This window comes from Taudactylus pleione, unplaced genomic scaffold (genome assembly GCF_031769625.1).
Source record: "Taudactylus pleione unplaced genomic scaffold, aTauple2 ptg000248l, whole genome shotgun sequence".
NCBI lineage: Eukaryota > Metazoa > Chordata > Amphibia > Anura > Myobatrachidae > Taudactylus > Taudactylus pleione.
Window position 1 is genome coordinate 4,310,001 of NW_028284650.1, and position 19,592 is coordinate 4,329,592.

Sequence of the window (19,592 nt, forward strand, 5' to 3'; positions counted from 1 at the left end):
ATAATAATTGCAGCCAAGTGTTTCCTTCTGTCTGATTGGTACCTGATGTGGTCCCAATTGCACATGTGTGTTGCTTCTTCCAGTTATGACAATATTTATGCCATTATCATTTGTCTTTAACTGAAGACAGGTAAAATTTAAGATGTCCTGAATCTTTGTGAGAAATGGAATTGTGGCTCTTTGATTGCATTGCAAAGCTCTGAGGGAATAAAATCACAAAGAAGACTAGAACAATGCCTTGTGCTCCACTTTCTTCTGTATTGATTCCAATTCTGAGAAATAAATTATCACAATTCCCACTATTCTTGCTCTGAAATCATTCAGAAATAAACAAAAGATTGAGGGCACATGTCATCTTAGAAACAGAAAACTCCACCAATTCTTAGAGGAAAAATTTCCAAATGTTCTATCAATATTATAAGTAACAGAATAGAGGCTTGGAGATTGCAATGTACCTCTATCAGGGCAAAAAGCATGAAACACAAAATAAAAAATTGTTGTAAATGTGATAAGTGATTTGAACACACCTTTGCCATTAATTAAGGTCTAAAATCCATTGGCGGTAAGATTTCTGAGGACAAAGTTTTGACTATGACCATGAAAAATGATTTCTATTAACTATTTTATATAAATAGGGTCCATCTTGGACAAATTATTTGATATCTTTTCTGATATTGCTGGTCTGAAATCTATTAGTGGTCACGTGAGTTATGAAAGCTTATTTTGAAAAAAAAAAAACAGAATACTCCACTCAACAAGAAAGGTAAAATTTGAATGCAGTCAAGTTTGTTAGACAAAGTGCTGCATCTCTTATGGAGCGTACACACGGTCAGATTTGTCAGACTTGTCAGATTTGTCAGATGAACGACTAAACGATTTGAACGATTTGAACGATTTGACCAAAGTTTTGAACGATTTGAACGATTGAACGATTTTTGACTGCATTAAAATGAATGGAATCGTCCAAGTCTGACTGCAAACCCATCAGATGTCAGATATCGTTATCTGACAAACGGGAACGCGCATCGTTGATCGTCCATCGTTCAGGCATGTCAGATATGAACGATTTTCCTTCAGATATGAACGACTGAACGATTTTTAAATCGTTATCGTCCATATCTGAAGAAAAAATCTGATCGTGTGTATGCACCATTAGATTGCAATGCCATGCTCTCAAAACAAACATCAATAAAAATGCCCTGTGTGAGGATTGAACTCACGACCTTCAGATTATGAGACTGACGCGCTACCTACTGCGCTAACAAGGCTCCCGCCTTATTTACTTCATTTTTGACATGGTGGGATTATTTTTGTTTAACAAAATAATGTCAGTGAAATGTTTTTTTTTTATATTATATGAAACAGTGAAGGACACAATCGACATCTTCCCATATGGTCTAGCGGTTAGGATTCCTGGTTTTCACCCAGGCGGCCCGGGTTCGACTCCCGGTATGGGAATACAACCTTATTGCTGTTTTAAGACAGATTCAAAAACAGAGGACCAAAAGATAATAATTGCAGCCAAGTGTTTCCTTCTGTCTGATTGGTACCTGATGTGGTCCCAATTGCACATGTGTGTTGCTTCTTCCAGTTATGACAATATTTATGCCATTAGCATTTGTCTTTAACTGAAGACAGGTAAAATTTAAGATGTCCTGAATCTTTGTGAGAAATGGAATTGTGGCTCTATGATTGCATTGCAAAGCTCTGAGGGAATAAAATCACAAAGAAGACTAGAACAATGCCTTGTGCTCCACTTTCTTCTGTATTGATTCCAATTCAGAGAAATAAATTATCACAATTCCCACTATTCTTGCTCTGAAATCATTCAGAAATAAACAAAAGATTGAGGGCACATGTCATCTTAGAAACAGAAAACTCCACCAATTCTTAGAGGAAAAATTTCCAAATGTTCTATCAATATTGTAAGTAACAGAATAGAGGCTTGGAGATTGCAATGTACCTCTATCAGGGCAAAAAGCATGAAACACAAAATAAAAAATTGTTGTAAATGTGATAAGTGATTTGAACACACCTTTGCCATTAATTAAGGTCTAAAATCCATTGGCGGTAAGATTTCTGAGGACAAAGTTTTGACTATGACCATGAAAAATGATTTCTATTAACTATTTTATATAAATAGGGTCCATCTTGGACAAATTATTTGATATCTTTTCTGATATTGCTGGTCTGAAATCTATTAGTGGTCACGTGAGTTATGAAAGCTTATTTTGAAAAAAAAAAAACAGAATACTCCACTCAACAAGAAAGGTAAAATTTGAATGCAGTCAAGTTTGTTAGACAAAGTGCTGCATCTCTTATGGAGCGTACACACGGTCAGATTTGTCAGACTTGTCAGATTTGTCAGATGAACGACTAAACGATTTGAACGATTTGAACGATTTGACCAAAGTTTTGAACGATTTGAACGATTGAACGATTTTTGACTGCATTAAAATGAATGGAATCGTCCAAGTCTGACTGCAAACCCATCAGATGTCAGATATCGTTATCTGACAAACGGGAACGCGCATCGTTGATCGTCCATCGTTCAGGCATGTCAGATATGAACGATTTTCCTTCAGATATGAACGACTGAACGATTTTTAAATCGTTATCGTCCATATCTGAAGAAAAAATCTGATCGTGTGTATGCACCATTAGATTGCAATGCCATGCTCTCAAAACAAACATCAATAAAAATGCCCTGTGTGAGGATTGAACTCACGACCTTCAGATTATGAGACTGACGCGCTACCTACTGCGCTAACAAGGCTCCCGCCTTATTTACTTCATTTTTGACATGGTGGGATTATTTTTGTTTAACAAAATAATGTCAGTGAAATGTTTTTTTTTTATATTATATGAAACAGTGAAGGACGCAATCGACATCTTCCCATATGGTCTAGCGGTTAGGATTCCTGGTTTTCACCCAGGCGGCCCGGGTTCGACTCCCGGTATGGGAATACAACCTTATTGCTGTTTTAAGACAGATTCAAAAACAGAGGACCAAAAGATAATAATTGCAGCCAAGTGTTTCCTTCTGTCTGATTGGTACCTGATGTGGTCCCAATTGCACATGTGTGTTGCTTCTTCCAGTTATGACAATATTTATGCCATTAGCATTTGTCTTTAACTGAAGACAGGTAAAATTTAAGATGTCCTGAATCTTTGTGAGAAATGGAATTGTGGCTCTATGATTGCATTGCAAAGCTCTGAGGGAATAAAATCACAAAGAAGACTAGAACAATGCCTTGTGCTCCACTTTCTTCTGTATTGATTCCAATTCAGAGAAATAAATTATCACAATTCCCACTATTCTTGCTCTGAAATCATTCAGAAATAAACAAAAGATTGAGGGCACATGTCATCTTAGAAACAGAAAACTCCACCAATTCTTAGAGGAAAAATTTCCAAATGTTCTATCAATATTGTAAGTAACAGAATAGAGGCTTGGAGATTGCAATGTACCTCTATCAGGGCAAAAAGCATGAAACACAAAATAAAAAATTGTTGTAAATGTGATAAGTGATTTGAACACACCTTTGCCATTAATTAAGGTCTAAAATCCATTGGCGGTAAGATTTCTGAGGACAAAGTTTTGACTATGACCATGAAAAATGATTTCTATTAACTATTTTATATAAATAGGGTCCATCTTGGACAAATTATTTGATATCTTTTCTGATATTGCTGGTCTGAAATCTATTAGTGGTCACGTGAGTTATGAAAGCTTATTTTGAAAAAAAAAAAACAGAATACTCCACTCAACAAGAAAGGTAAAATTTGAATGCAGTCAAGTTTGTTAGACAAAGTGCTGCATCTCTTATGGAGCGTACACACGGTCAGATTTGTCAGACTTGTCAGATTTGTCAGATGAACGACTAAACGATTTGAACGATTTGAACGATTTGACCAAAGTTTTGAACGATTTGAACGATTGAACGATTTTTGACTGCATTAAAATGAATGGAATCGTCCAAGTCTGACTGCAAACCCATCAGATGTCAGATATCGTTATCTGACAAACGGGAACGCGCATCGTTGATCGTCCATCGTTCAGGCATGTCAGATATGAACGATTTTCCTTCAGATATGAACGACTGAACGATTTTTAAATCGTTATCGTCCATATCTGAAGAAAAAATCTGATCGTGTGTATGCACCATTAGATTGCAATGCCATGCTCTCAAAACAAACATCAATAAAAATGCCCTGTGTGAGGATTGAACTCACGACCTTCAGATTATGAGACTGACGCGCTACCTACTGCGCTAACAAGGCTCCCGCCTTATTTACTTCATTTTTGACATGGTGGGATTATTTTTGTTTAACAAAATAATGTCAGTGAAATGTTTTTTTTTTATATTATATGAAACAGTGAAGGACGCAATCGACATCTTCCCATATGGTCTAGCGGTTAGGATTCCTGGTTTTCACCCAGGCGGCCCGGGTTCGACTCCCGGTATGGGAATACAACCTTATTGCTGTTTTAAGACAGATTCAAAAACAGAGGACCAAAAGATAATAATTGCAGCCAAGTGTTTCCTTCTGTCTGATTGGTACCTGATGTGGTCCCAATTGCACATGTGTGTTGCTTCTTCCAGTTATGACAATATTTATGCCATTAGCATTTGTCTTTAACTGAAGACAGGTAAAATTTAAGATGTCCTGAATCTTTGTGAGAAATGGAATTGTGGCTCTATGATTGCATTGCAAAGCTCTGAGGGAATAAAATCACAAAGAAGACTAGAACAATGCCTTGTGCTCCACTTTCTTCTGTATTGATTCCAATTCAGAGAAATAAATTATCACAATTCCCACTATTCTTGCTCTGAAATCATTCAGAAATAAACAAAAGATTGAGGGCACATGTCATCTTAGAAACAGAAAACTCCACCAATTCTTAGAGGAAAAATTTCCAAATGTTCTATCAATATTGTAAGTAACAGAATAGAGGCTTGGAGATTGCAATGTACCTCTATCAGGGCAAAAAGCATGAAACACAAAATAAAAAATTGTTGTAAATGTGATAAGTGATTTGAACACACCTTTGCCATTAATTAAGGTCTAAAATCCATTGGCGGTAAGATTTCTGAGGACAAAGTTTTGACTATGACCATGAAAAATGATTTCTATTAACTATTTTATATAAATAGGGTCCATCTTGGACAAATTATTTGATATCTTTTCTGATATTGCTGGTCTGAAATCTATTAGTGGTCACGTGAGTTATGAAAGCTTATTTTGAAAAAAAAAAAACAGAATACTCCACTCAACAAGAAAGGTAAAATTTGAATGCAGTCAAGTTTGTTAGACAAAGTGCTGCATCTCTTATGGAGCGTACACACGGTCAGATTTGTCAGACTTGTCAGATTTGTCAGATGAACGACTAAACGATTTGAACGATTTGAACGATTTGACCAAAGTTTTGAACGATTTGAACGATTGAACGATTTTTGACTGCATTAAAATGAATGGAATCGTCCAAGTCTGACTGCAAACCCATCAGATGTCAGATATCGTTATCTGACAAACGGGAACGCGCATCGTTGATCGTCCATCGTTCAGGCATGTCAGATATGAACGATTTTCCTTCAGATATGAACGACTGAACGATTTTTAAATCGTTATCGTCCATATCTGAAGAAAAAATCTGATCGTGTGTATGCACCATTAGATTGCAATGCCATGCTCTCAAAACAAACATCAATAAAAATGCCCTGTGTGAGGATTGAACTCACGACCTTCAGATTATGAGACTGACGCGCTACCTACTGCGCTAACAAGGCTCCCGCCTTATTTACTTCATTTTTGACATGGTGGGATTATTTTTGTTTAACAAAATAATGTCAGTGAAATGTTTTTTTTTTATATTATATGAAACAGTGAAGGACACAATCGACATCTTCCCATATGGTCTAGCGGTTAGGATTCCTGGTTTTCACCCAGGCGGCCCGGGTTCGACTCCCGGTATGGGAATACAACCTTATTGCTGTTTTAAGACAGATTCAAAAACAGAGGACCAAAAGATAATAATTGCAGCCAAGTGTTTCCTTCTGTCTGATTGGTACCTGATGTGGTCCCAATTGCACATGTGTGTTGCTTCTTCCAGTTATGACAATATTTATGCCATTAGCATTTGTCTTTAACTGAAGACAGGTAAAATTTAAGATGTCCTGAATCTTTGTGAGAAATGGAATTGTGGCTCTATGATTGCATTGCAAAGCTCTGAGGGAATAAAATCACAAAGAAGACTAGAACAATGCCTTGTGCTCCACTTTCTTCTGTATTGATTCCAATTCAGAGAAATAAATTATCACAATTCCCACTATTCTTGCTCTGAAATCATTCAGAAATAAACAAAAGATTGAGGGCACATGTCATCTTAGAAACAGAAAACTCCACCAATTCTTAGAGGAAAAATTTCCAAATGTTCTATCAATATTGTAAGTAACAGAATAGAGGCTTGGAGATTGCAATGTACCTCTATCAGGGCAAAAAGCATGAAACACAAAATAAAAAATTGTTGTAAATGTGATAAGTGATTTGAACACACCTTTGCCATTAATTAAGGTCTAAAATCCATTGGCGGTAAGATTTCTGAGGACAAAGTTTTGACTATGACCATGAAAAATGATTTCTATTAACTATTTTATATAAATAGGGTCCATCTTGGACAAATTATTTGATATCTTTTCTGATATTGCTGGTCTGAAATCTATTAGTGGTCACGTGAGTTATGAAAGCTTATTTTGAAAAAAAAAAAACAGAATACTCCACTCAACAAGAAAGGTAAAATTTGAATGCAGTCAAGTTTGTTAGACAAAGTGCTGCATCTCTTAGATTGCAATGCCATGCTCTCAAAACAAACATCAATAAAAATGCCCTGTGTGAGCATTGAACTCACGACCTTCAGATTATGAGACTGACGCACAACCTACTGCGCTAACAAGGCTCCTGCCTTATTTGCTTCATTTTTGAAATGGTGGGATTATTTTTGTTTAACAAAATAATGTCAGTGAAATGTTTTTTTTTTATATTATATGAAACAGTGAAGGACGCAATCGACATCTTCCCATATGGTCTAGCGGTTAGGATTCCTGGTTTTCACCCAATACAACCCTATTGCTGTTTTAAGACAGATTCAAAAACAGAGGACCAAAAGATAATAATTGCAGCCAAGTGTTTCCTTCTGTCTGATTGGTACTTGATGTGGTCCCAATTGCACATGTGTGTTGCTTCTTCCAGTTATGACAATATTTATGCCATTATCATTTGTCTTTAACTGAAGACAGGTAAAATTTAAGATGTCCTGAATCTTTGTGAGAAATGGAATTGTGGCTCTTTGATTGCATTGCAAAGCTCTGAGGGAATCAAATCACAAAGAAGACTAGAACAATGCCTTGTGCTCCACTTTCTTCTGTATTGATTCCAATTCTGAGAAATAAATTATCACAATTCCCACTATTCTTGCTCTGAAATCATTCAGAAATAAACAAAAGATTGAGGGCACATGTCATCTTAGAAACAGAAAACTCCACCAATTCTTAGAGGAAAAATTTCCAAATGTTCTATCAATATTGTAAGTAACAGAATAGAGGCTTGGAGATTGCAATGTACCTCTATCAGGGCAAAAAGCATGAAACACAAAATAAAAAATTGTTGTAAATGTGATAAGTGATTTGAACACACCTTTGCCATTAATTAAGGTCTAAAATCCATTGGCAGTAAGATTTCTGAGGACAAAGTTTTGACTATGACCATGAAAAATGATTTCTATTAACTATTTTATATAAATAGGGTCCATCTTGGACAAATTATTTGATATCTTTTCTGATATTGCTGGTCTGAAATCTATTAGTGGTCACGTGAGTTATGAAAGCTTATTTTGAAAAAAAAAAAAACAATACTCCACTCAACAAGAAAGGTAAAATTTGAATGCAGTCAAGTTTGTTAGACAAAGTGCTGCATCTCTTAGATTGCAATGCCATGCTCTCAAAACAAACATCAATAAAAATGCCCTGTGTGAGGATTGAACTCACGACCTTCAGATTATGAGACTGACGCGCTACCTACTGCGCTAACAAGGCTCCTGCCTTATTTACTTCATTTTTGACATGGTGGGATTATTTTTGTTTAACAAAATAATGTCAGTGAAATGTTTTTTTTTATATTATATGAAACAGTGAAGGACGCAATCGACATCTTCCCATATGGTCTAGCGGTTAGGATTCCTGGTTTTCACCCAATACAACCCTATTGCTGTTTTAAGACAGATTCAAAAACAGAGGACCAAAAGATAATAATTGCAGCCAAGTGTTTCCTTCTGTCTGATTGGTACTTGATGTGGTCCCAATTGCACATGTGTGTTGCTTCTTCCAGTTATGACAATATTTATGCCATTATCATTTGTCTTTAACTGAAGACAGGTAAAATTTAAGATGTCCTGAATCTTTGTGAGAAATGGAATTGTGGCTCTTTGATTGCATTGCAAAGCTCTGAGGGAATCAAATCACAAAGAAGACTAGAACAATGCCTTGTGCTCCACTTTCTTCTGTATTGATTCCAATTCTGAGAAATAAATTATCACAATTCCCACTATTCTTGCTCTGAAATCATTCAGAAATAAACAAAAGATTGAGGGCACATGTCATCTTAGAAACAGAAAACTCCACCAATTCTTAGAGGAAAAATTTCCAAATGTTCTATCAATATTGTAAGTAACAGAATAGAGGCTTGGAGATTGCAATGTACCTCTATCAGGGCAAAAAGCATGAAACACAAAATAAAAAATTGTTGTAAATGTGATAAGTGATTTGAACACACCTTTGCCATTAATTAAGGTCTAAAATCCATTGGCAGTAAGATTTCTGAGGACAAAGTTTTGACTATGACCATGAAAAATGATTTCTATTAACTATTTTATATAAATAGGGTCCATCTTGGACAAATTATTTGATATCTTTTCTGATATTGCTGGTCTGAAATCTATTAGTGGTCACGTGAGTTATGAAAGCTTATTTTGAAAAAAAAAAAAACAATACTCCACTCAACAAGAAAGGTAAAATTTGAATGCAGTCAAGTTTGTTAGACAAAGTGCTGCATCTCTTAGATTGCAATGCCATGCTCTCAAAACAAACATCAATAAAAATGCCCTGTGTGAGGATTGAACTCACGACCTTCAGATTATGAGACTGACGCGCTACCTACTGCGCTAACAAGGCTCCTGCCTTATTTACTTCATTTTTGACATGGTGGGATTATTTTTGTTTAACAAAATAATGTCAGTGAAATGTTTTTTTTTATATTATATGAAACAGTGAAGGACGCAATCGACATCTTCCCATATGGTCTAGCGGTTAGGATTCCTGGTTTTCACCCAATACAACCCTATTGCTGTTTTAAGACAGATTCAAAAACAGAGGACCAAAAGATAATAATTGCAGCCAAGTGTTTCCTTCTGTCTGATTGGTACTTGATGTGGTCCCAATTGCACATGTGTGTTGCTTCTTCCAGTTATGACAATATTTATGCCATTATCATTTGTCTTTAACTGAAGACAGGTAAAATTTAAGATGTCCTGAATCTTTGTGAGAAATGGAATTGTGGCTCTTTGATTGCATTGCAAAGCTCTGAGGGAATCAAATCACAAAGAAGACTAGAACAATGCCTTGTGCTCCACTTTCTTCTGTATTGATTCCAATTCTGAGAAATAAATTATCACAATTCCCACTATTCTTGCTCTGAAATCATTCAGAAATAAACAAAAGATTGAGGGCACATGTCATCTTAGAAACAGAAAACTCCACCAATTCTTAGAGGAAAAATTTCCAAATGTTCTATCAATATTGTAAGTAACAGAATAGAGGCTTGGAGATTGCAATGTACCTCTATCAGGGCAAAAAGCATGAAACACAAAATAAAAAATTGTTGTAAATGTGATAAGTGATTTGAACACACCTTTGCCATTAATTAAGGTCTAAAATCCATTGGCAGTAAGATTTCTGAGGACAAAGTTTTGACTATGACCATGAAAAATGATTTCTATTAACTATTTTATATAAATAGGGTCCATCTTGGACAAATTATTTGATATCTTTTCTGATATTGCTGGTCTGAAATCTATTAGTGGTCACGTGAGTTATGAAAGCTTATTTTGAAAAAAAAAAAAACAATACTCCACTCAACAAGAAAGGTAAAATTTGAATGCAGTCAAGTTTGTTAGACAAAGTGCTGCATCTCTTAGATTGCAATGCCATGCTCTCAAAACAAACATCAATAAAAATGCCCTGTGTGAGGATTGAACTCACGACCTTCAGATTATGAGACTGACGCGCTACCTACTGCGCTAACAAGGCTCCTGCCTTATTTGCTTCATTTTTGAAATGGTGGGATTATTTTTGTTTAACAAAATAATGTCAGTGAAATGTTTTTTTTTATATTATATGAAACAGTGAAGGACGCAATCAACATCTTCCCATATGGTCTAGCGGTTAGGATTCCTGGTTTTCACCCAGGCGGCCCGGGTTCGACTCCCGGTATGGGAATACAACCTTATTGCTGTTTTAAGACAGATTCAAAAACAGAGGACCAAAAGATAATAATTGCAGCCAAGTGTTTCCTTCTGTCTGATTGGTACCTGATGTGGTCCCAATTGCACATGTGTGTTGCTTCTTCCAGTTATGACAATATTTATGCCATTAGCATTTGTCTTTAACTGAAGACAGGTAAAATTTAAGATGTCCTGAATCTTTGTGAGAAATGGAATTGTGGCTCTATGATTGCATTGCAAAGCTCTGAGGGAATAAAATCACAAAGAAGACTAGAACAATGCCTTGTGCTCCACTTTCTTCTGTATTGATTCCAATTCAGAGAAATAAATTATCACAATTCCCACTATTCTTGCTCTGAAATCATTCAGAAATAAACAAAAGATTGAGGGCACATGTCATCTTAGAAACAGAAAACTCCACCAATTCTTAGAGGAAAAATTTCCAAATGTTCTATCAATATTGTAAGTAACAGAATAGAGGCTTGGAGATTGCAATGTACCTCTATCAGGGCAAAAAGCATGAAACACAAAATAAAAAATTGTTGTAAATGTGATAAGTGATTTGAACACACCTTTGCCATTAATTAAGGTCTAAAATCCATTGGCGGTAAGATTTCTGAGGACAAAGTTTTGACTATGACCATGAAAAATGATTTCTATTAACTATTTTATATAAATAGGGTCCATCTTGGACAAATTATTTGATATCTTTTCTGATATTGCTGGTCTGAAATCTATTAGTGGTCACGTGAGTTATGAAAGCTTATTTTGAAAAAAAAAAAACAGAATACTCCACTCAACAAGAAAGGTAAAATTTGAATGCAGTCAAGTTTGTTAGACAAAGTGCTGCATCTCTTAGATTGCAATGCCATGCTCTCAAAACAAACATCAATAAAAATGCCCTGTGTGAGGATTGAACTCACGACCTTCAGATTATGAGACTGATGCACTACCTACTGCGCTAACAAGGCTCCTGCCTTATTTGCTTCATTTTTGAAATGGTGGGATTATTTTTGTTTAACAAAATAATGTCAGTGAAATGTTTTTTTTTATATTATATGAAACAGTGAAGGACGCAATCAACATCTTCCCATATGGTCTAGCGGTTAGGATTCCTGGTTTTCACCCAGGCGGCCCGGGTTCGACTCCCGGTATGGGAATACAACCTTATTGCTGTTTTAAGACAGATTCAAAAACAGAGGACCAAAAGATAATAATTGCAGCCAAGTGTTTCCTTCTGTCTGATTGGTACCTGATGTGGTCCCAATTGCACATGTGTGTTGCTTCTTCCAGTTATGACAATATTTATGCCATTAGCATTTGTCTTTAACTGAAGACAGGTAAAATTTAAGATGTCCTGAATCTTTGTGAGAAATGGAATTGTGGCTCTATGATTGCATTGCAAAGCTCTGAGGGAATAAAATCACAAAGAAGACTAGAACAATGCCTTGTGCTCCACTTTCTTCTGTATTGATTCCAATTCAGAGAAATAAATTATCACAATTCCCACTATTCTTGCTCTGAAATCATTCAGAAATAAACAAAAGATTGAGGGCACATGTCATCTTAGAAACAGAAAACTCCACCAATTCTTAGAGGAAAAATTTCCAAATGTTCTATCAATATTGTAAGTAACAGAATAGAGGCTTGGAGATTGCAATGTACCTCTATCAGGGCAAAAAGCATGAAACACAAAATAAAAAATTGTTGTAAATGTGATAAGTGATTTGAACACACCTTTGCCATTAATTAAGGTCTAAAATCCATTGGCGGTAAGATTTCTGAGGACAAAGTTTTGACTATGACCATGAAAAATGATTTCTATTAACTATTTTATATAAATAGGGTCCATCTTGGACAAATTATTTGATATCTTTTCTGATATTGCTGGTCTGAAATCTATTAGTGGTCACGTGAGTTATGAAAGCTTATTTTGAAAAAAAAAAAACAGAATACTCCACTCAACAAGAAAGGTAAAATTTGAATGCAGTCAAGTTTGTTAGACAAAGTGCTGCATCTCTTAGATTGCAATGCCATGCTCTCAAAACAAACATCAATAAAAATGCCCTGTGTGAGGATTGAACTCACGACCTTCAGATTATGAGACTGATGCACTACCTACTGCGCTAACAAGGCTCCTGCCTTATTTGCTTCATTTTTGAAATGGTGGGATTATTTTTGTTTAACAAAATAATGTCAGTGAAATGTTTTTTTTTATATTATATGAAACAGTGAAGGACGCAATCAACATCTTCCCATATGGTCTAGCGGTTAGGATTCCTGGTTTTCACCCAGGCGGCCCGGGTTCGACTCCCGGTATGGGAATACAACCTTATTGCTGTTTTAAGACAGATTCAAAAACAGAGGACCAAAAGATAATAATTGCAGCCAAGTGTTTCCTTCTGTCTGATTGGTACCTGATGTGGTCCCAATTGCACATGTGTGTTGCTTCTTCCAGTTATGACAATATTTATGCCATTAGCATTTGTCTTTAACTGAAGACAGGTAAAATTTAAGATGTCCTGAATCTTTGTGAGAAATGGAATTGTGGCTCTATGATTGCATTGCAAAGCTCTGAGGGAATAAAATCACAAAGAAGACTAGAACAATGCCTTGTGCTCCACTTTCTTCTGTATTGATTCCAATTCAGAGAAATAAATTATCACAATTCCCACTATTCTTGCTCTGAAATCATTCAGAAATAAACAAAAGATTGAGGGCACATGTCATCTTAGAAACAGAAAACTCCACCAATTCTTAGAGGAAAAATTTCCAAATGTTCTATCAATATTGTAAGTAACAGAATAGAGGCTTGGAGATTGCAATGTACCTCTATCAGGGCAAAAAGCATGAAACACAAAATAAAAAATTGTTGTAAATGTGATAAGTGATTTGAACACACCTTTGCCATTAATTAAGGTCTAAAATCCATTGGCGGTAAGATTTCTGAGGACAAAGTTTTGACTATGACCATGAAAAATGATTTCTATTAACTATTTTATATAAATAGGGTCCATCTTGGACAAATTATTTGATATCTTTTCTGATATTGCTGGTCTGAAATCTATTAGTGGTCACGTGAGTTATGAAAGCTTATTTTGAAAAAAAAAAAACAGAATACTCCACTCAACAAGAAAGGTAAAATTTGAATGCAGTCAAGTTTGTTAGACAAAGTGCTGCATCTCTTAGATTGCAATGCCATGCTCTCAAAACAAACATCAATAAAAATGCCCTGTGTGAGGATTGAACTCACGACCTTCAGATTATGAGACTGATGCACTACCTACTGCGCTAACAAGGCTCCTGCCTTATTTGCTTCATTTTTGAAATGGTGGGATTATTTTTGTTTAACAAAATAATGTCAGTGAAATGTTTTTTTTTTATATTATATGAAACAGTGAAGGACGCAATCGACATCTTCCCATATGGTCTAGCGGTTAGGATTCCTGGTTTTCACCCAATACAACCCTATTGCTGTTTTAAGACAGATTCAAAAACAGAGGACCAAAAGATAATAATTGCAGCCAAGTGTTTCCTTCTGTCTGATTGGTACTTGATGTGGTCCCAATTGCACATGTGTGTTGCTTCTTCCAGTTATGACAATATTTATGCCATTATCATTTGTCTTTAACTGAAGACAGGTAAAATTTAAGATGTCCTGAATCTTTGTGAGAAATGGAATTGTGGCTCTTTGATTGCATTGCAAAGCTCTGAGGGAATCAAATCACAAAGAAGACTAGAACAATGCCTTGTGCTCCACTTTCTTCTGTATTGATTCCAATTCTGAGAAATAAATTATCACAATTCCCACTATTCTTGCTCTGAAATCATTCAGAAATAAACAAAAGATTGAGGGCACATGTCATCTTAGAAACAGAAAACTCCACCAATTCTTAGAGGAAAAATTTCCAAATGTTCTATCAATATTGTAAGTAACAGAATAGAGGCTTGGAGATTGCAATGTACCTCTATCAGGGCAAAAAGCATGAAACACAAAATAAAAAATTGTTGTAAATGTGATAAGTGATTTGAACACACCTTTGCCATTAATTAAGGTCTAAAATCCATTGGCAGTAAGATTTCTGAGGACAAAGTTTTGACTATGACCATGAAAAATGATTTCTATTAACTATTTTATATAAATAGGGTCCATCTTGGACAAATTATTTGATATCTTTTCTGATATTGCTGGTCTGAAATCTATTAGTGGTCACGTGAGTTATGAAAGCTTATTTTGAAAAAAAAAAAAACAATACTCCACTCAACAAGAAAGGTAAAATTTGAATGCAGTCAAGTTTGTTAGACAAAGTGCTGCATCTCTTAGATTGCAATGCCATGCTCTCAAAACAAACATCAATAAAAATGCCCTGTGTGAGGATTGAACTCACGACCTTCAGATTATGAGACTGACGCGCTACCTACTGCGCTAACAAGGCTCCTGCCTTATTTACTTCATTTTTGACATGGTGGGATTATTTTTGTTTAACAAAATAATGTCAGTGAAATGTTTTTTTTTATATTATATGAAACAGTGAAGGACGCAATCGACATCTTCCCATATGGTCTAGCGGTTAGGATTCCTGGTTTTCACCCAATACAACCCTATTGCTGTTTTAAGACAGATTCAAAAACAGAGGACCAAAAGATAATAATTGCAGCCAAGTGTTTCCTTCTGTCTGATTGGTACTTGATGTGGTCCCAATTGCACATGTGTGTTGCTTCTTCCAGTTATGACAATATTTATGCCATTATCATTTGTCTTTAACTGAAGACAGGTAAAATTTAAGATGTCCTGAATCTTTGTGAGAAATGGAATTGTGGCTCTTTGATTGCATTGCAAAGCTCTGAGGGAATCAAATCACAAAGAAGACTAGAACAATGCCTTGTGCTCCACTTTCTTCTGTATTGATTCCAATTCTGAGAAATAAATTATCACAATTCCCACTATTCTTGCTCTGAAATCATTCAGAAATAAACAAAAGATTGAGGGCACATGTCATCTTAGAAACAGAAAACTCCACCAATTCTTAGAGGAAAAATTTCCAAATGTTCTATCAATATTGTAAGTAACAGAATAGAGGCTTGGAGATTGCAATGTACCTCTATCAGGGCAAAAAGCATGAAACACAAAATAAAAAATTGTTGTAAATGTGATAAGTGATTTGAACACACCTTTGCCATTAATTAAGGTCTAAAATCCATTGGCAGTAAGATTTCTGAGGACAAAGTTTTGACTATGACCATGAAAAATGATTTCTATTAACTATTTTATATAAATAGGGTCCATCTTGGACAAATTATTTGATATCTTTTCTGATATTGCTGGTCTGAAATCTATTAGTGGTCACGTGAGTTATGAAAGCTTATTTTGAAAAAAAAAAAAACAATACTCCACTCAACAAGAAAGGTAAAATTTGAATGCAGTCAAGTTTGTTAGACAAAGTGCTGCATCTCTTAGATTGCAATGCCATGCTCTCAAAACAAACATCAATAAAAATGCCCTGTGTGAGGATTGAACTCACGACCTTCAGATTATGAGACTGACGCGCTACCTACTGCGCTAACAAGGCTCCTGCCTTATTTGCTTCATTTTTGAAATGGTGGGATTATTTTTGTTTAACAAAATAATGTCAGTGAAATGTTTTTTTTTATATTATATGAAACAGTGAAGGACGCAATCAACATCTTCCCATATGGTCTAGCGGTTAGGATTCCTGGTTTTCACCCAGGCGGCCCGGGTTCGACTCCCGGTATGGGAATACAACCTTATTGCTGTTTTAAGACAGATTCAAAAACAGAGGACCAAAAGATAATAATTGCAGCCAAGTGTTTCCTTCTGTCTGATTGGTACCTGATGTGGTCCCAATTGCACATGTGTGTTGCTTCTTCCAGTTATGACAATATTTATGCCATTAGCATTTGTCTTTAACTGAAGACAGGTAAAATTTAAGATGTCCTGAATCTTTGTGAGAAATGGAATTGTGGCTCTATGATTGCATTGCAAAGCTCTGAGGGAATAAAATCACAAAGAAGACTAGAACAATGCCTTGTGCTCCACTTTCTTCTGTATTGATTCCAATTCAGAGAAATAAATTATCACAATTCCCACTATTCTTGCTCTGAAATCATTCAGAAATAAACAAAAGATTGAGGGCACATGTCATCTTAGAAACAGAAAACTCCACCAATTCTTAGAGGAAAAATTTCCAAATGTTCTATCAATATTGTAAGTAACAGAATAGAGGCTTGGAGATTGCAATGTACCTCTATCAGGGCAAAAAGCATGAAACACAAAATAAAAAATTGTTGTAAATGTGATAAGTGATTTGAACACACCTTTGCCATTAATTAAGGTCTAAAATCCATTGGCGGTAAGATTTCTGAGGACAAAGTTTTGACTATGACCATGAAAAATGATTTCTATTAACTATTTTATATAAATAGGGTCCATCTTGGACAAATTATTTGATATCTTTTCTGATATTGCTGGTCTGAAATCTATTAGTGGTCACGTGAGTTATGAAAGCTTATTTTGAAAAAAAAAAAACAGAATACTCCACTCAACAAGAAAGGTAAAATTTGAATGCAGTCAAGTTTGTTAGACAAAGTGCTGCATCTCTTAGATTGCAATGCCATGCTCTCAAAACAAACATCAATAAAAATGCCCTGTGTGAGGATTGAACTCACGACCTTCAGATTATGAGACTGATGCACTACCTACTGCGCTAACAAGGCTCCTGCCTTATTTGCTTCATTTTTGAAATGGTGGGATTATTTTTGTTTAACAAAATAATGTCAGTGAAATGTTTTTTTTTTATATTATATGAAACAGTGAAGGACGCAATCGACATCTTCCCATATGGTCTAGCGGTTAGGATTCCTGGTTTTCACCCAATACAACCCTATTGCTGTTTTAAGACAGATTCAAAAACAGAGGACCAAAAGATAATAATTGCAGCCAAGTGTTTCCTTCTGTCTGATTGGTACTTGATGTGGTCCCAATTGCACATGTGTGTTGCTTCTTCCAGTTATGACAATATTTATGCCATTATCATTTGTCTTTAACTGAAGACAGGTAAAATTTAAGATGTCCTGAATCTTTGTGAGAAATGGAATTGTGGCTCTTTGATTGCATTGCAAAGCTCTGAGGGAATCAAATCACAAAGAAGACTAGAACAATGCCTTGTGCTCCACTTTCTTCTGTATTGATTCCAATTCTGAGAAATAAATTATCACAATTCCCACTATTCTTGCTCTGAAATCATTCAGAAATAAACAAAAGATTGAGGGCACATGTCATCTTAGAAACAGAAAACTCCACCAATTCTTAGAGGAAAAATTTCCAAATGTTCTATCAATATTGTAAGTAACAGAATAGAGGCTTGGAGATTGCAATGTACCTCTATCAGGGCAAAAAGCATGAAACACAAAATAAAAAATTGTTGTAAATGTGATAAGTGATTTGAACACACCTTTGCCATTAATTAAGGTCTAAAATCCATTGGCAGTAAGATTTCTGAGGACAAAGTTTTGACTATGACCATGAAAAATGATTTCTATTAACTATTTTATATAAATAGGGTCCATCTTGGACAAATTATTTGATATCTTTTCTGATATTGCTGGTCTGAAATCTATTAGTGGTCACGTGAGTTATGAAAGCTTATTTTGAAAAAAAAAAAAACAATACTCCACTCAACAAGAAAGGTAAAATTTGAATGCAGTCAAGTTTGTTAGACAAAGTGCTGCATCTCTTAGATTGCAATGCCATGCTCTCAAAACAAACATCAATAAAAATGCCCTGTGTGAGGATTGAACTCACGACCTTCAGATTATGAGACTGACGCGCTACCTACTGCGCTAACAAGGCTCCTGCCTTATTTACTTCATTTTTGACATGGTGGGATTATTTTTGTTTAACAAAATAATGTCAGTGAAATGTTTTTTTTTATATTATATGAAACAGTGAAGGACGCAATCGACATCTTCCCATATGGTCTAGCGGTTAGGATTCCTGGTTTTCACCCAATACAACCCTATTGCTGTTTTAAGACAGATTCAAAAACAGAGGACCAAAAGATAATAATTGCAGCCAAGTGTTTCCTTCTGTCTGATTGGTACCTGATGTGGTCCCAATTGCACATGTGTGTTGCTTCTTCCAGTTATGACAATATTTATGCCATTAGCATTTGTCTTTAACTGAAGACAGGTAAAATTTAAGATGTCCTGAATCTTTGTGAGAAATGGAATTGTGGCTCTATGATTGCATTGCAAAGCTCTGAGGGAATAAAATCACAAAGAAGACTAGAACAATGCCTTGTGCTCCACTTTCTTCTGTATTGATTCCAATTCAGAGAAATAAATTATCACAATTCCCACTATTCTTGCTCTGAAATCATTCAGAAATAAACAAAAGATTGAGGGCACATGTCATCTTAGAAACAGAAAACTCCACCAATTCTTAGAGGAAAAATTTCCAAATGTTCTATCAATATTGTAAGTAACAGAATAGAGGCTTGGAGATTGCAATGTACCTCTATCAGGGCAAAAAGCATGAAACACAAAATAAAAAATTGTTGTAAATGTGATAAGTGATTTGAACACACCTTTGCCATTAATTAAGGTCTAAAATCCATTGGCGGTAAGATTTCTGAGGACAAAGTTTTGACTATGACCATGAAAAATGATTTCTATTAACTATTTTATATAAATAGGGTCCATCTTGGACAAATTATTTGATATCTTTTCTGATATTGCTGGTCTGAAATCTATTAGTGGTCACGTGAGTTATGAAAGCTTATTTTGAAAAAAAAAAAACAGAATACTCCACTCAACAAGAAAGGTAAAATTTGAATGCAGTCAAGTTTGTTAGACAAAGTGCTGCATCTCTTAGATTGCAATGCCATGCTCTCAAAACAAACATCAATAAAAATGCCCTGTGTGAGGATTGAACTCACGACCTTCAGATTATGAGACTGATGCACTACCTACTGCGCTAACAAGGCTCCTGCCTTATTTGCTTCATTTTTGAAATGGT

General features: G+C 35.4%; 23 non-coding genes across 23 annotated transcripts; 8 read left to right on the forward strand and 15 right to left on the reverse strand.

The window, feature by feature from the left end:
• Positions 1 to 1,195: 1,195 nt before the first annotated feature.
• Positions 1,196 to 1,268, reverse strand: TRNAM-CAU (transfer RNA methionine (anticodon CAU)). The gene has a single exon. It is a non-coding gene; the product is annotated as a tRNA-Met (tRNA).
• Positions 1,269 to 1,386: 118 nt separating this feature from the next.
• Positions 1,387 to 1,458, forward strand: TRNAE-UUC (transfer RNA glutamic acid (anticodon UUC)). Its single transcript has one exon. It is a non-coding gene; the product is annotated as a tRNA-Glu (tRNA).
• A 1,245-nt stretch (positions 1,459 to 2,703) lies between these two features.
• On the reverse strand, positions 2,704 to 2,776 carry TRNAM-CAU (transfer RNA methionine (anticodon CAU)). Its single transcript has one exon. It is a non-coding gene; the product is annotated as a tRNA-Met (tRNA).
• Positions 2,777 to 2,894: 118 nt separating this feature from the next.
• TRNAE-UUC (transfer RNA glutamic acid (anticodon UUC)) lies at positions 2,895 to 2,966 on the forward strand. Its single transcript has one exon. It is a non-coding gene; the product is annotated as a tRNA-Glu (tRNA).
• A 1,245-nt stretch (positions 2,967 to 4,211) lies between these two features.
• On the reverse strand, positions 4,212 to 4,284 carry TRNAM-CAU (transfer RNA methionine (anticodon CAU)). The gene has a single exon. It is a non-coding gene; the product is annotated as a tRNA-Met (tRNA).
• Positions 4,285 to 4,402: 118 nt separating this feature from the next.
• On the forward strand, positions 4,403 to 4,474 carry TRNAE-UUC (transfer RNA glutamic acid (anticodon UUC)). The gene has a single exon. It is a non-coding gene; the product is annotated as a tRNA-Glu (tRNA).
• Positions 4,475 to 5,719: 1,245 nt separating this feature from the next.
• TRNAM-CAU (transfer RNA methionine (anticodon CAU)) lies at positions 5,720 to 5,792 on the reverse strand. The gene has a single exon. It is a non-coding gene; the product is annotated as a tRNA-Met (tRNA).
• Positions 5,793 to 5,910: 118 nt separating this feature from the next.
• On the forward strand, positions 5,911 to 5,982 carry TRNAE-UUC (transfer RNA glutamic acid (anticodon UUC)). The gene has a single exon. It is a non-coding gene; the product is annotated as a tRNA-Glu (tRNA).
• Positions 5,983 to 8,020: 2,038 nt separating this feature from the next.
• Positions 8,021 to 8,093, reverse strand: TRNAM-CAU (transfer RNA methionine (anticodon CAU)). The gene has a single exon. It is a non-coding gene; the product is annotated as a tRNA-Met (tRNA).
• A 1,061-nt stretch (positions 8,094 to 9,154) lies between these two features.
• Positions 9,155 to 9,227, reverse strand: TRNAM-CAU (transfer RNA methionine (anticodon CAU)). Its single transcript has one exon. It is a non-coding gene; the product is annotated as a tRNA-Met (tRNA).
• Positions 9,228 to 10,288: 1,061 nt separating this feature from the next.
• TRNAM-CAU (transfer RNA methionine (anticodon CAU)) lies at positions 10,289 to 10,361 on the reverse strand. Its single transcript has one exon. It is a non-coding gene; the product is annotated as a tRNA-Met (tRNA).
• A 117-nt stretch (positions 10,362 to 10,478) lies between these two features.
• Positions 10,479 to 10,550, forward strand: TRNAE-UUC (transfer RNA glutamic acid (anticodon UUC)). Its single transcript has one exon. It is a non-coding gene; the product is annotated as a tRNA-Glu (tRNA).
• Positions 10,551 to 11,453: 903 nt separating this feature from the next.
• TRNAM-CAU (transfer RNA methionine (anticodon CAU)) lies at positions 11,454 to 11,526 on the reverse strand. Its single transcript has one exon. It is a non-coding gene; the product is annotated as a tRNA-Met (tRNA).
• A 117-nt stretch (positions 11,527 to 11,643) lies between these two features.
• On the forward strand, positions 11,644 to 11,715 carry TRNAE-UUC (transfer RNA glutamic acid (anticodon UUC)). Its single transcript has one exon. It is a non-coding gene; the product is annotated as a tRNA-Glu (tRNA).
• Positions 11,716 to 12,618: 903 nt separating this feature from the next.
• TRNAM-CAU (transfer RNA methionine (anticodon CAU)) lies at positions 12,619 to 12,691 on the reverse strand. Its single transcript has one exon. It is a non-coding gene; the product is annotated as a tRNA-Met (tRNA).
• Positions 12,692 to 12,808: 117 nt separating this feature from the next.
• Positions 12,809 to 12,880, forward strand: TRNAE-UUC (transfer RNA glutamic acid (anticodon UUC)). The gene has a single exon. It is a non-coding gene; the product is annotated as a tRNA-Glu (tRNA).
• Positions 12,881 to 13,783: 903 nt separating this feature from the next.
• On the reverse strand, positions 13,784 to 13,856 carry TRNAM-CAU (transfer RNA methionine (anticodon CAU)). Its single transcript has one exon. It is a non-coding gene; the product is annotated as a tRNA-Met (tRNA).
• A 1,062-nt stretch (positions 13,857 to 14,918) lies between these two features.
• On the reverse strand, positions 14,919 to 14,991 carry TRNAM-CAU (transfer RNA methionine (anticodon CAU)). The gene has a single exon. It is a non-coding gene; the product is annotated as a tRNA-Met (tRNA).
• A 1,061-nt stretch (positions 14,992 to 16,052) lies between these two features.
• Positions 16,053 to 16,125, reverse strand: TRNAM-CAU (transfer RNA methionine (anticodon CAU)). Its single transcript has one exon. It is a non-coding gene; the product is annotated as a tRNA-Met (tRNA).
• Positions 16,126 to 16,242: 117 nt separating this feature from the next.
• TRNAE-UUC (transfer RNA glutamic acid (anticodon UUC)) lies at positions 16,243 to 16,314 on the forward strand. The gene has a single exon. It is a non-coding gene; the product is annotated as a tRNA-Glu (tRNA).
• Positions 16,315 to 17,217: 903 nt separating this feature from the next.
• TRNAM-CAU (transfer RNA methionine (anticodon CAU)) lies at positions 17,218 to 17,290 on the reverse strand. The gene has a single exon. It is a non-coding gene; the product is annotated as a tRNA-Met (tRNA).
• A 1,062-nt stretch (positions 17,291 to 18,352) lies between these two features.
• Positions 18,353 to 18,425, reverse strand: TRNAM-CAU (transfer RNA methionine (anticodon CAU)). Its single transcript has one exon. It is a non-coding gene; the product is annotated as a tRNA-Met (tRNA).
• A 1,062-nt stretch (positions 18,426 to 19,487) lies between these two features.
• TRNAM-CAU (transfer RNA methionine (anticodon CAU)) lies at positions 19,488 to 19,560 on the reverse strand. The gene has a single exon. It is a non-coding gene; the product is annotated as a tRNA-Met (tRNA).
• Positions 19,561 to 19,592: the final 32 nt, after the last annotated feature.